This window comes from Benincasa hispida, chromosome 3 (assembly GCF_027475165.1).
Source record: "Benincasa hispida cultivar pf3 chromosome 3, pf3_genome.v1.1, whole genome shotgun sequence".
In the NCBI taxonomy this organism is placed as follows: domain Eukaryota; kingdom Viridiplantae; phylum Streptophyta; class Magnoliopsida; order Cucurbitales; family Cucurbitaceae; genus Benincasa; species Benincasa hispida.
The window spans coordinates 51,924,697-51,941,461 of record NC_143480.1 but is presented as its reverse complement, the minus strand read 5'-3'; positions in this window follow the sequence as shown (position 1 = coordinate 51,941,461).

Below are 16,765 nucleotides of genomic sequence, written 5' to 3'. Positions count from 1 at the left end.
ATGAAGATATCAATAAAACGTCAATATTGATAGATATTTATGAAAAAGTTATATAAAAATTTAATCAATAAATAAATATTTTATATTTTTAAAACTAATTAAAATGTTTATTACTTACCTTATATTTATATTAGTGATATTTTGTTATATTTTTTCAAGTGTTATGATTTTTTTTTAACAAAATAATAAAAATATTGATTCACTTTTGATGTAGATGTCGAACTCATGAAAATATATAAAATTTTGAGATCTCAACTAAAATTGAACACCGTGATTAAAAGATAGCAAATTTGTCAATAAAAAATTGAGGTTGAAATGGTCAGGACCAAACTATTAAGCTGAACCAAAAAAAATTCATTATTAATATTCTTACATGTAAAAGGAAAATCATATTTCAAAAATAGATTTAAGATAAGAGAGGAAAATATTAATTAAAAAGGAAAAGAAAAATCGGTGTTGGAGGAGTGATGACAATGTCAGAGGTGGGGACCACTAGAGGACAGATACTCCTGGAATTAACCGTATCCGATCCGAAATCCTCTCTTTAAAAAATCTTTATAAATAAAAACAAAATCAAAAGGGATTTTGAATTTACACAAAAAAAGGTGGTAAAAAAAAATCATATTCCCATAAAAAGGGCACCGGTCTGCGTACCCCGAAAAAAGGGTTTATTTCCATCCAAATCGAACCGGACAAACCGGGTGGACTTTTTTTGCTTTTGTGAATGGTCAAACAAAAGGAGGGAGGATCTGGTGGTTTTTGTACGTATCACGTTAAGCGTATGAGTATAATCATGACCATTGGTTTTATGGGAGTGGGGCCCAGAAGGAGGGGTTTTTTGGTTTGTCGGGATATGAGTAATGGGCCTGGGCCTGGGGGAGGAGGGTGGTTAATTCTGGGAAATGATTATGCACGGGTACGACTATGGTGCAGCTAGCTACTGCCACTCTGTATTATGGACCCCACTGTCACACCCCCCCATTATTTGCTTAATTACCTTCTGCCAACTCTGCGGGTCCCATTTTTTATTTCTCATTCTCATTATTACTAATGAGTAATGGTATTGAATTTTTATTAAAAATTTCATGGATATTTTTACATTTTTATATGTTCAACTTGAATCTAAGAAATGAATCGTCATTTTTATTATTTTAAGAAAATTCATGAAACATTAAAAAAAAAAAAATTGTCAAAATCATTATAATATAAATAACAAATATTTTAACTTCTTTTAAAAATTTTGAATAGTTATTTACTATCTTAACATTTATTTTAAATTTTATTTTTATAATATTTTTAACATTATTTATCAATATTGACATTTAGGAGGCCTTTGGGGTAAGGAGTTGATTATTATAGTTTTAGGTTACTATAGTTGGGTTATAACACTTTGTGTTTGAAGTATAGATTATTTTAGTTTGACTTATGTGTTTGAAGTATAAATTATTTTAGTTTGAAAAGAAAATAGTAAACACTATAACAAAAAATTAAAAAATGATAAATGTAAAATAGTAATGGTGGATTTTTGAAATAGTGTTAACTGTAACCAATTGAGGACTACAAAATAGTATTTATTGTAGGAATAATGTTTATTATAGTTTTATGATAGTAATTGCCCCAAACACACCCTTAATAGATAATTTAGTTGACATTTTCATAAACTTGAGATCTTTATATTTGACGATATTTTCGTCGACATTGACAATTTAAACTTTGCTAATGGGTGATTTTTTATTATCCTTTTAGATGTTATCATTTAATTCTTTTACGCTTCAACTTGCGGATTCTTATAATTTATTTTGTAGAAATGATATCGTTATGAGATATATATATATATATATATATATATTTAAAAATAAATAACTCAAAATACAACATTCCAAACAAACTACAAGATAACATCTTAAGCTCAAAGTAGCGTAAACCGCTTAGGATAAGGGGTCTAAAGGATGATGGACTCTCGATCCTCCAAAACTTTACGCGCAACACAGTGAACCAGCTCATTTTAACTACGTTGAACATAAGAGAAGGCAACAATACCTAGATCACCACCTTGTTCCTTGGCCTTAGCAATATAGAAAGGAACTTCAGAAATATCAATTACATCATCATTTGACAAATTGATTACCTCAAAACAATCATAATCAACTAAAATATTCAAAATTGAAAGTGAAGAAATTCTCTCAAGCCTATACTATATTGCCATTGCTTCCAGAATATTTACAATAGGGGATGAACTTTAAACTAGCAATATAAACCTACCTTAAGTGATTTCGTAAGATCCAACCTAGTGTTGGGTTTTATGTCTTAAAACTCGTTGTTTGTAAACATTAAACTTATTCTGAAAATTCAATAAGTTGCTACTAAATATATGAATTGCTTATTTCGTTTTAAAAATAAATCAAATAAACTAAAAGATCCATGATTATTACATGAATACTTGAACTTTATGTAAAGACATAAAACTGGATCAGGTTCGAGTAAATAGTCAAAATGATTTATAGTATATGAATAAAATAGGGTGCCTTATTCTGGTAACACTATCGAATGCGACCCATTCTGTAGTTGTTACAAGGAGTTATAAAATACTACAGACGAAGTGATCCAGATTCGTGCATGTAATGACATGAGGAGCGGGGGTGTCCTATGCAATGAGTTTGCACAAGATCGGACCACGAAATAAGTCATCTTACTTTAGAATGTTGTTTACTGTTTAAGACTGACTATTTCGAAGCGATTACCTAGGTAACTTGACCTTAATCCGGAGCTAATTATGAACTTTTGTTTATTCAGGATTATCCTTAGATTTGCATGGGTGAGGGTTGACTCAACAGCGCCGGCTCAATAAGCCTCCCATTTCAGGGGTAAGACCGGGTAGATAGCTGGAGACATAAAGTTCAAGATGAAATTCAATCCTACCCGTTTTTAGGGATAGTAGAGAGGTTGTTCCCTTAAGTGCTGACTCCAAGTCTTTAACAAGGGGCTCCACCCTGTCATTGACCCGAGAGGGACTCGGTTTGATGATCGGATCACAAACCAATTGTTCATTAGAGGATCAGTGAGACTTAAGAAACAAGAGGTAATATCGGGGGTAAAACAACCATTTGACCCAACCGCTATTATGAACAACTTGTGAAGGGTTAACTTACTAATCATGGTTATATCGAGTGGACACAATATATCTACAATGAAGGGCGTGCAACTACGGACTTTAGTGGAGTGACTTAGTAGTTAACGAATGAGTGTCAATTTGGTGTAAAGAGTTTAGCCAATTAAACTCGGATCGTTAGAGCCCATAATCTGTAGGTTTATGGGATCCCCCTACTAACTCACAAATGGATTAGCCTTATAGTAGCGTGATAAGTTGATTTGAAACGTTCAAATTAGAATTAAGGGAATTAGTAATTATATGTGATATAATTACACACTTAATTTTAGAATTAAACAAAATTGGAGAATCAATTAATATTTAAATATGATTTAAATATTAAATTCATGAACATGGATTTATGATAGTGAAATTTGTTATAAATTAATTTAATATATGATATTAAATTAATTAGAATTAATTAAATTGTTTAATTAATTAATTATTATTAATTTTTTTAGATAATTTAATTATTGAATTAATATTGTAAAATTAATAGAATTTCATTTTTGTAAAGAAAATTAATTTTTGAAATTAATTTTAAAAATCAAAATTGAAAAAGAAATGGAAAAATGGAAAAATTCCAAATGTGGGATTTTTCCACTTTCCAACCAAGAATGTTACTCACTTTCTAATTTCTAATTGAGTCAATCTTTCCAGCATGAGCTGCAATTCATGCAGTAGTAGTGTTAGCATGATTTTCATGCAATAAATAGTGACGAGGTTGAATGGAAATTGAGAGTCAATCTGTTGTTGAAGCTCTGAAAATCTGGGTGTTGAAGAAGAGTTCTTCAATTGTTGAAAACCAAAAAGCTTCCTCCAAATTCCCTTCAATTCAAACTTATTTTGAGTCCCACAACTTAATCCAAGGCACCTAAAGGATAGTAGGGAAGACTTTGTGGGGGTTCACGAGCTGCATTTGAGGATATAACAATTGAGGATTATGATTAAAGTGTTTCTTCAAAGGTATGACATGAAACCCCCTTGTTAGTTTATGAGCATGCTTAATTCAAAGCCAAAACTAATGAATTAGAATGCTTAATGATCCATTTTTCTTCCGCTGCATGTTTTCTAACTCTAACAATTAGTATCGGAGCATCATTTAAGCATTCAATTTGGTTTAATTTTGGCTTTGTGGGTGTTTTTTCATGAGATATATGAAAATGGTGAACTGATATGGATTTCTGAGTTTTGACATTAAATTCTCTTTGATTCCTTTGTTAAATTTGTAACTAGCTCTTCATTGATGAGCTTATATGTATGCTCAAGAGTCTGTAATTTATTTGGAGTCATTAGAATTGAAATTAAGATGTAATTGAAGAAAGAAATGAAGAAGGTCGAGCTACTGCAAATTCCAATGGAGCTTCTGTCTAGGCAGTGTTAGCGTTGCAACGCTGCTCATGTTACTACCCAGACATTGAAGAATGATTGCAGCGTCGCAATGTTGGGGTGAGAGCATTGCAACGCTGCTCACCCCAGCCCAACATGCACGTTTCAGCCTGAATCGACGGTCCAGTTGAATCAGTCCGACTGGTTCAGGTCAAGAAGGTCTGGTTTGACCTGATTTAGCCTGGTTCAACCACTTTTGAAGGTTTGGAGGTCCGATTTGAGTGGTTTGAGTCCGGTTTGGGTGATTTGAGTGGTCCAAAAGCATTTTTGGAGCCTTTTCTTACTGAATTTTGTAATAGTTAGGCCTTTGTTTGCTTGAAAATGCTAAAACTAAAACCATATCAGTATTTGTTTTTAATTATTTATACATGTGATGTATGTTATAGTTATATAAATCTTGTATGTGCATAAAGTATGCCATATAGATTTAAAATCCCACCATAGAAAGCATGCTACATGCACTGAAAGTATGTTATAAAGTGTTATAATATATAGTATGCATGTTTAGGGTTTCTTTATTTAATATAAGTGTTATATATACCTTTGATGTATGTTGGGATGCTTAGTACGTCTAAAATTTTGTAAGTAGTAATAAAATTGGGTTAGACATTTAAAATCCACAAGAAAGATAAGTTGTATACTCAGGTAGGTTAACCACTTGTTTTAATAATTAAAATAGGTCGTTAAAACTTGTAAAACTAGGGTTACAAACTCAACTGGTATATAATCCTATCTAAGGCTGGGGGTATTTAAGTTGATAGTTTATGTAACACCTCTTACCTGTAGATTATGACCTAATAATTGAGCGTTGTTAACCAGTTTTATGAGCAATATGTGAGCGGTGTGAAGTTTTAAAACTGGTTTATCACCTAAACATTGTAGGTTAAATCCAAATATAAACGTTATACTTGGATAAACACCTAGATTTAGGTTGTTTAATTAGCCGGAACAGGCATAAGAAAATGTATACCCAGTTTAACATTAGAACACTTCAGTGGGAGTTTAATAACATATATGATATGCTAATAGAACACTTCAGTAAGAATAAAATAACGTATATGATATGTTAGAACGCTTCAGTGGGAGATTAATAAACATATATGATATGATTATTTTTAGCTCTCACACCCTAAGAGTTCACAATCGAAATTCATGTCTTCGTGTCACCCTGGGAGTATATGAAAATAATTAATTTTGACCATAAACTTGTTAGGTTATATCAATTTAGATCATAAAAAACTTTCAAATTCATCATAATTGATTGTAAACTTAAATAAGTATTCACTTTTTTAGCCTTGATTCAATTTCTACTAATTTGAACAAAATAACATAAAAAGCTTCATAAACTCATCAATAAAATAAAATAAATTTTTGCAAAAAAAAAAAAAACAACTTTAACAAATGCAAAATTAACCATGGAATAACTTTATCAAAATCCATAAATTTCAAAAAAAAAAAAAAAAAAAAATCTCTTAGGCACTTATTTTCCTAAATTTTTATCCATTTATATTAAACATATGTTTTTATATTTTATTGAAGGCATAAGAGAGAGTTTTTTCTTCACGATATTTAGAGAAAACTTATTAAAGGGTTAAAATTACAACATTTTTTAAGTATAAAGTTAAGTTTTCAAAGTTATGTATCTAAATTTAAGGTGTAATTTACTGATATTAAAAGTTTGTCTAAAATTGAGACATATTAGAAAGTTTTAGCGTTTTCCTTTTGTATAATATGTATGTGTATTAACTACGCAATTTTAATGATTACTTAGTATGTCAGCTTGCTAACTAATGTCAACACGAGCACATCTAATATATGTGTTAGTGATCAAGAGGTTTGAGTTTTGAATTTTTTGCTTCTACTGTACTAAAAAAAGTTGCTAACTATATTTGTTGATGCCAAAATCTATATAGGAAAAACATATCTGAACATCACGTGACAACAATAAATTTGCAATTCAAGGAAGAACATGATTTACCAAGATAGAAAGATCTGTACACTGGTGTGATGCTTGCCACATATGCTCTAATACTTAAGTCAAAAAGTGTATCTGAGTAGTAAGTAGAGAGTTTGAGTATTAGAATGGACTACATTCCATGGAGCTCTAAAGAACGTGCCCTGTTTCATGTATGGACATGGTCGGTCTTAACCTGACCGAAGCTGAGCACCTTTCCCTAGGCCTAATTTGGTTATAGGATGATGCTTTAGGTTGGGGTATATACGAGATATGCCCCATTAGTTATTTTGCTAGGTTCAACCTCAACCTTGGCAGAGGCCGAGCATGTTGATTTGTACACTGACCTAAGCTGTCTTCTTTAGACCCAAAATGGGCCTATGGTGCTATTTTTTGGCTCGAACAAATTGTTATTTCTTGGTATTGTTATTTCTATCCCTATTTTATTTCGATATACCCTTTGGTCCAAAATGGCCCATAAAAATATTATTTAAAAGGTTACATGACCTGTTGACTTTAGTGGGTTTAGGGATCTAGTGGGTGTAAGCGCATTTTTTTTATTATTAATAATTGAAAAAATGAAGGTAAGTTAGATAAAACACTTTAAAATTTTAAAGACTTATTTGAAGATCTTTTAAGTTCACGGGCTTATTCTGACACATGCCCTCCAAACTTGTAATTTAGACTTTATTTGATTATTGTTGTGAAATTGAGGAGCATAACGGGAATACGGATATGGAGAAAATATAATATAATAATAATAAATATAAATATAATATAATATAAAATATATAAAAAATAAAATCATAAAATAACTAAAATTATAAAAATGGATAATTAAAATTTAGTGGAATTCGAAGTGGATTTCTTACCAATGGGTGTGTGATTTTAAAATCCACCAAATACCACTATTTATAGGTAAAGTGGCAAGTAGGATGTGGACTTACATGGACACCAAACATGAATAACTACAAGACACATGGACAATATGAAGGGTCACACATGGCTTTTGGGACACTAAGCCATGATCATCTATTTATTATTATAATATTCACAATACCCCCTAGATGCCCATATATATATATATGAAATATGTCTCGAAACCTTATTAGGAAAAACCCAAAGGGAAAAAATCCTAGTGAAGGAAAAAGAGTGCATATTTCATATAATATATACTCCTAAAAGAATACAATATATTTATTCCCCCTCATGAAAACATCACTTAAGATCTTTGAGTCGTCACATTCCAATGTTGTGCACCAATTTTTCAAAACCGGTTGGTAACGCCTTTGTAAATAAGTCTGTCAGGTTATCCTTCGAACAAATTTATTGTACAGTGATATTGCTATTTTCTTCAAGATCATGAGTGTAGAAAAGCTTCGGTGAAATATGTTTTGTTCTATCTCCTTTAATATATCCTCATTTGATTTGGGCCATTCAAGCTGTGTTGTTTTCGTATAATATTGTTGGAGGGTTTTTATTAGAAGACAAGCCACATGTTTTATGAATGTACCAAGTTATTGATCTTATTCATACACATTCTCAACTAGCCTCATGAATTGCAAGAATTTTAGCATGATTTGAGGAAGTGGCCGTTATGGTCTGTTTCACCGATCGTCATGATATAGCATTTTCTCCACATGTGAATAGATAACTTATTTGAGATCTAACTTTGTGTGGATTAGATAAATATCCAGAAACGCTGCCCCAAGCATTGCAACGCTTCGGAGATGCCCGACGCCACATCGCACTGGCACCTCCAACACTCTAGGACAGAATAGGCAACGTTGCAATGTTCTCCCAAATCGTTGCAACGCTATGTGGTTCTACGGACATTCAATCTCAGCACGCGCAACACAGCGTCAAGGTAGCGCTGTGATGCTTGCTTGACACTCGTCCAAACGCTATTCCTAGCATTGCGATGCTATGAAAATTTTATAAAAGGACAATTTGGGTCAGCCGATTATAACACACCAAGTACACTCGATTTTAAGCGTCGCACCCTATTCTAGTTTGGTTTTAGCCCCCCTTTTCACCAGATTCTGTAATAATTTCTTTCCCTTTGAACATTGTATCAATTTTGAACATGTTTCAAGGCTAAAGGGTAAGAACTTAGCTTGGGTTTATTAGTTTAATTATGTTCCAATTCGATTCTTGAGACTTGTTATGTAATTCTGTGAGTTTGTTATTAATTTATGAGAATTTATCTTGAGCATATTCTTTAATTATCTTGTATGGGATAATCTGATAAATTAGCTATGCATGTAGAATTGACCGCTTTGATTGGCCCTCATTTGTAATCATTAGGTAGTCGTCACCTAGAAGCAAGGGTTAAGTTAGTTTGATGTGTTAAATTGGGATTCCATTTAGCAAACATTTACTTTCCAACTTAGATAAATCTCGCTCGAATAATTGGTTAGATGATGGAAATCAGTTATTTGGCTTAGCTTTACCTTATATCTTAATGCCTGTTAATTGATGATTGGTTGATTCTTGCTTTTCCTATTAATTAACTTATGTTATGGACTATCGATTAGGATTCTAATCGAGTAGGCTAAGTTTTAAATCAAACATTCTCACGTATCTTTTGATTAATCTGTGATAGAATTGAAAAGGAATGAATTAAACTAAAATTACCCAAACTAAGTATTTTGTTCAATTGATTATTCACACATCAGTTTGCATTGCGCACTTTTTGTTTTCTTGCAATTTACTTCACAATTTTCACAAAACCCCCTTTGTTTACTTCCAACAAGTGTCAATTTTCGAGGAATCCAAATCGGCTCTCTGTAGTTTGACCCTGGACTTGCTACTTGTACTATTAGTTAGTATAAGGGGTTAGTTCGGTGCATACAAATATCATTTGCATAGGTGTGGGTTCATGGACGTCGGTGACTCCAACAGCCGACCATTGTACCACATCCATCCTGATTTTTTCAATCCATATAATGATCTCTGTAATTTTATTGAATACCATTCCCAAGAATTTGATGTATATGTTTCAGGTACCTTAAATCCTTCTAGAATTCTTATATAAATATCATTATCAAGAGATCTATATAAATACGTTGTGATTACATTCATAAGATGCATATCCAGACTTTTATACACAGTCAAGCCAATTAAATATATTAGTGTAATCGCATCCACCACTGGAGAATATGTCTCCACGTAATCACTACCAGGTCTTTGTGAAAAACCTTTTGCAACTAGTCTTTCTTTGTATCTTGTGACCTCATTATTTTCATTTCTTTTTCTCATAAATACCTATTTGTATCCCACAGGTTTGACACCTTCTAGTGTTCAGACTACTAGTCCAAAAACCTTCCATTTTGAAAGTGAGTTTAATTCTGCCTTGATTGCTTCTTTCCACGGAACCAATCTTTTCTATGTCGAAATTCTTCAGCAGATTTTGGTTCAGGATCCTCATTTTTAGATATCATACCAAGAGCAACATTATACACAAAAATATTGTCAATAATAACATTAGTTCGATTCCATCTTTTTTCTGTCATGACATAGTTTATTGAAATCTCATTATTATCTTTAGGTATTTCACCTTCCTCACTAGTCATGTCGAGGATTTCTTTATGGGTATTTACATCCTCAACCAAGTCTGTTTCACTATTAATTATCATTCGTTTTCGAGGATTTTTATCTTTGGAACCCACTGGTTTGCCACGCTTCTGGCATGTTCCAGACTCATTAGTGACCACTTGTTGTGTTGGGATATCAATTTTTTATGGAACATTTGCTGCTGGTATATGTGACTTGGTTACTTTCTTTGCATATATAAATGCATCTGGTAATTGATTTGCTATATTTTGAAAATAAATTATTTTCTGAACTTCAAGTTCACATTGATCTATACAAGAATCTAAATGAGACAATAACGATGCATTCCATTTAATTTCTTTTTCCAATTTCTTAATTCCTCCCCTTAATGTTGGAAATTTTTTCTCATTAAAATGATAATCAGCAAATCGTACAATAAATACATCACCCGTCAGGGGGTTCAAGATATTTAATAATTGATGGGGAATCATATCCAACATATATTCCTAACCTCCTTTGAGGATCCATCTTAGTGCATTATGGTGGAGCAATTGGAACATGTACTGACACCCAAAAATTCTCAGATGAGAAATATTTGGCTTATGACCATAAGCTAATTGTAATGACGAGTATTTATGATAAGCTACTGGTCTAATGCGTACAAGTGACGCTGCATGCAAACTAGCATACCCCCATACAGATGAAGGAAGCATAGCTTGAAGGAACTCTTTGATAAGAATACCTCTAAGCAGAAGCAAGATCATTCCAAACTCATTGTGATAGAATTATCGCATTCAAAATCAAACAGACTAGTTATGCACTTAACAACAAATTACAGTACGCTTTGAACTTTAAACAACAAGGAGAATAAGATACATACCAGCTGAAGAACTCTTCTTCGCTTTACAATCTCGCTCTCGTTAATGGACCGCACCTTTCGCTCTCTCTGTGCAAGCCAAACCAATCGTCCACCAAATATCACTGTCGTCTACCCGCGAATGGACTTCTCATGAACAAGGCTGCAGGGAAGACACCATCACTCAGAACCCTCGATATTCTCAAGTGAGAATCCAGGAGGTGTGGGCTCTGTTGAATTTGGTAGAGGGAAGGAGGAAAGAACGATCGTTTACCACGACCAAGCAAGTGGGAGAAATCAGATGTCTATCATATAGACGGATGCTTGATCGTTTAGGTAAAGGTACACAACCATGTAGTAAACTGGGGCTGATCGTATAGATGATCATTTAGTAAAACGCTCGGGCGCGTGAACACTTACACAAATCTAGACGATCGTTTAGGTAATTCTACGCAATCATTTAGAAAATGTGCATGTGTACACGATCGTTTAGAAAACTTTGAGCTGTTGTTTATGCTCTCGATTTGCTATGTGATGGACAGTGTACTAAATTGGTGAGCAAAAAAACTGATCTCTTGAAAAATGAAAACCATTTTCATTTTATCCTTTAGTTACGAAAACCAAATGCAACCTCCCACTATCTCATTCGGTTACGGAGAAAAAACCGACAATAATTATCCCATAATCGTTTAAATTAAAAAAATAAATATAATCTTATTATATTTATAACCTATGGTTTAATATCACATCATATGCAACATATGAACCATAGTCTTTTTTCTCCTCCACTAGATATAAATCTCATTTTCCTCCAATTAATGTATCTCATACATCATGTCAACTATATCATATATAATTGACCAGTTCAACATATCATATACAATCGAACTCTCTCTTGTCAATTTGAACACTTCAAACTGACCCAAAAACTGATTCTCATCTTGAATCCATTGATCTACCAAGGGGACCTTATGGACTTATGGCTCGAAGCTCAAACGGTATGTGAATAGCTGACTAAACTCTTTAGCCACAAGATCCACCATCCGTTCACTGCTAAGCATTCCACTAAAGACCGACAGCTGCACTCTTCTTACCACAAATATATTTTTGTGTCCATCGGATATAACCAATCAATAATATGATAACCCATCATAGATGATCGTAAGTACAACTAGGCCAATTTACCGTTTTGTCCCTGTAGTTACATCTAACTCCTTAAGTACGAATGATCCCTCTAATGAACAATACAACATAGTCCTACTATGCGTGGACACCTCTCGGGCCATGAGAAGGTGTGTGGTGCCACATTGTTCAAGCTCCGGAATTAGCCCTTAAGGGAGCAATCTATCTACTTACCCCTACTTCGGGGAAGGAGTGAATTATATCTTGTGTAGCTGAGTTCCCAGCTCCCAAATCAGACGAATTATCAAAGTGGTAGGTTTGAGTCGACATTTGGCTACTCGCATCCGTGCAAATCAAAGGACCGCCCTCAAAGGTAGGAGTTCCCAACTCACTCAGGATTAAGGTCATGTTACCTATGGTCATCCTAGTGAAGTGAAGTCTCTTTCATGAACGACGTTATATAACGAGACTATAACACTTCGTAGTCCGGTCTTATACAAACTCCTTTGCGTAGGACGCCCCTGCTTGCATGTCTCCACATAAATGATCAGGATGAAACCATTTGTAGCAAGTCACAACACTTGTAACTATTCTACAAGCAGGCCGTATCCGTAGCATTACCAGGATAAGGTTTCCATCTTATATCCATATACTACAGGCCATTTTGGTTATTACTTAAGACATAATCCACCTCTATGTCTCCACATGCATGCTTAAGTTACAATGACAACCAAGGATCTTATTTTATTGGCTTGTGATAAAGCAATTAAAATATCCAATGTTCTATAGACAATATTGAAGAAAAATATCACATATTATTACATCACAAGTATTTGTTCGATACCGTGTTTATAAACTATAAGACCCAACGGGAGTTTAAGGCATCAACCCCAACATAGCTCTCATAAGTATTAGTCTTGCAATTAGTTGCACATGTTTTATAAGTGATTCTGCTAAACTATTTTGTGTATGAACATGAGCTATAGGATATTCGACACTTATCCGAATTGACATACGATAATTATCAAAAGCTTGAGATGTAAATTCATTAGCATTATCAAGACGATGGTCTTAATTGTATAATAAGGAAATTGTGCTCCTAACTTAATTATTTGAGCAAGTAATATTGCAAATGCAAGATTTCAACTTGATAATAAGCATATGTGTGACCATTTACTGGATGCATCTATTAATACTATAAAATATCTAAATGGTCCACTTGGTGGGTTAATAGGTCCACATATATCACCATGAATTCATTCTAAAAATGCAAGTGATTCAGTCTTCACTTTAGCTGGTGATGGTCTAATTATCAATTTTCCTTGAGAGCACATCACATGATAATTTATTAGATTGAAGAATCTTCTGGTTCTTCAATGAGTATCCATTTGAATTCTCAATAATTCTCATCATTATAGATCTTGGATGACTCAATCGGTCATGCCAAATTGCAAATATGTCTGGATTCATGAACTTCAGGTTCATTGTTGCATATATGTTTTTCATTTGAGACAGTGGATATGATATATATATATTCCATATTATTCTTACTATCAGTCTCAATATAATAACCATTGCAACGTATGTCTTTAAAACTTAGAAGATTTCTATTTGATTGACTAAAGAAATTGTAAATTTTGTTCATATAGACAAAATAATATTTACTTTTCCAAAACCTTCAATCAAGTTGCAGAACTTAATATTGTATTTACTTTTACTTTCAGCATTGTCAATTTGAAAAAATATTTTTTTATTTGTAAGTATTGTGTGTATATTTGCACCGTCTGCCAGGCATAGATTTTCTTTGCTCCTTTTTGAAACACCCAATATATGAAAATGATCCATGTTTCTTCATTAAATGAAAATAATTACAAAAAAAAAAAAAAAAAACAACACTTAATATACAAAAGTTACTAAGAAAAAAATATGAAGATAGATAAAAGAAAACAATAGCATTAAGCTTAGATATTCTTAAAATCAAAAGAAACACTTGATGTTCCATAACTGCGCCAATCTTCTCTTCAAGAGATTCAAAGAAATCCACCACATCCAAATTTGTCATATAGGATGGTTTAAATATAGCAATATCCTGGTATACAAAATTTGCTTCCACATTTTTCCCTTTTTTCTTTAGGGAGACTTGATATATGTGACCAATGCCCAATGCCCAATCATTCCGCATCAGAAGCGTTTATTTTCAACAGTTTTTGAACTCTTATCTTGTAGAGCTTTTCCTTTGTGATTATTATTTTGTGTGGTTCTTTTGAAATTTGAATGATTAAAACGACCACCGTGAAAATAATAATTATTTCTTTCTCTGCCACGGTCACGACCTCGATCGCGACTACGACCTCCACCACGATTATTATTAAAACTCATAGCATTCACTTCAGGGAATGGTGCCATTCCAGTTGGTCGAGATTCATTATTTTTTATCACAACTCGTTATTTTATTCGACCACGAGAAGACATGAAATTAATTCAGATACTGTTTAAAATCTTTCTCTCGATATTGCTACTGTAGGAGCATATTCGAGACATGAAATAGAAAATATCTTCTCTAACATATCAGTATCAGTAATTTTTAAAATCTTGTAGCCTTAAATGCATACACTCATAACGAGCTTTAGGAAGAATAACTGTCTTTTGATGATCATACCTTTATTTCAAATTTTTTTCACAAGATATGGGGATCTTTTATTGTAGGATACTCCATTTTTTATCCCTCGTGGAGATGATGACGAAGGAAAATCATAGCTTTTGCTTTGTTCTGACTGGATGTTGTATTTTCCTCTTTAATTGTTTATCCCAAGTTTATAGCATTAGGTGAATTTCGACATCAAGCACCCATTATAAATAATTATTGTCATTTATGTCAAGGGCTGCGAATTCTAATTTTGTAAGATTTGTCATGGTAATACTATCACAAAATATTATATCTATATTAGAAATTTAATAGATATTGAATATACAAAATAACATTTATTAATTATAACAAAGAGGGAAAAACCGACATACCTTTAGGACCTACCTTTAGCGGAGAAATGACAAGAGCTCGTGCTGATAATGTGTTGTGAAATTGAGGAGCACAATGGGAACACAGATATGGAGAAAATATAATATAATAACAATAATAAATAAAATGAAAAATGAAAAATATATAAAATAACTAAAATTATAAAAATAGATAATAGAAAATTTAGTGAAATTTGAAATGGATTTCTTACCAATGGGTGTGTGATTTTAAGATCCACCCAATGACACTATTTATAGGCAAAATGACAAGTATGATGTGGACTTACATAGATACCAAACATGAATAACTACAAGATACATGGATAATATGAAGGGTGACACATGACTTTTGAGACACTAAGCAATAGACATCTATTTATTATTATAATATTCATAATAATTATAACTATTTGGTTCTTAAAAAAGTTTATAAACATTGCTACTACTTGTATCTATGAGTTCTTTTATTTTGTTGCATGGGACCTTTCTAAATATAAAAGATATTTAAAAATATTTACACTTATAGTAAAAAGTTTCAAAAATACAAAAACACTATATAAAATGCTTGCTATAAAGTGTAAATATTTTTAAAAATTTTCTATTTATAAGAATATATACATAACTCTTTAAAAATATTTTTATATCAATTATCAATTATCGCCCAGTAAAACTTATTTCAGCAACATTTGGGTATTTGATTACATGAGTGACATTGCATGTAGAACTCTAGGGATGATGTTAATAATTTTTTAGCTATTAAAAAGACTTTTAAAAGTTGTCAAGTTGTCATTGTAGTTAAAAGTAATTATGAAAATGCTCAGAAATACTTATGCTTCTTCAACCACACAATTAATGATTCTTCCAAAAATGGGTTGTAGATTAAATGCTCAACATAAAACATTATTTTAAAAATCGAATCTCATGTTCACCCTAAATTTTGTGTCATTCATTTAATAATTGAATACTTTTTTACTTTTTTTTTGTTTTTTCCTGTTTTCTTTTACAAATTTTTAAAATGGCTAGGGAAAAAAATAAACCTATAATCACTTTTCTCCCTTTAAATTTCTTGATTTGTTATCTATCTTTTACTCACGTTTTTAGTTAAGTTTTGAAAATTAAAAAAAGTAGTTTTTATTTTTTGAATTTGATTAAAAATTTTAACCTTTTACTTAGGAAAGATGGAAAAGAAAATAAATTTATTTTTCAAAAATAAAAAACTCAATGATTATGAAATGAGAGTCTAGTCTTTAAAATGTTAGATCCAAAAACAGTCTGACAATGAAATTAGTAGAGACCTATATTAATAGGTCAAAGCATTATATCTTATTTATGGTTTGATATGATAACACTGAAAATAGAACCTTAATTTCAAATGAAAGGGGGTGGAAATATGAGAATAGATTTTTGAAGAATCATGACAGGCATGCAAGCGTAGTATCGTTGTAATAAATTTTGAATGGAGTACCATCTTTAGAGATTGGATCTGAAAATTTTTTGGTTAGCTATTGTTATTTACGAGCTCAATTTATTTGGACAATCGACAATTAAGATTCGTTTTTGCAATTAAATTAAACAAGAAAATAAAACCAACAATTCAATGAGATGATGGATCTAGGTGTTGTTCCATTGTGAAGTTCCAATCAACTATTAACAAATGAATCAATTGTTTAGATCGAATGAGTCTAGAAGTTTATAATCAGGATATCCTTTTTCATGCTCAACCTGT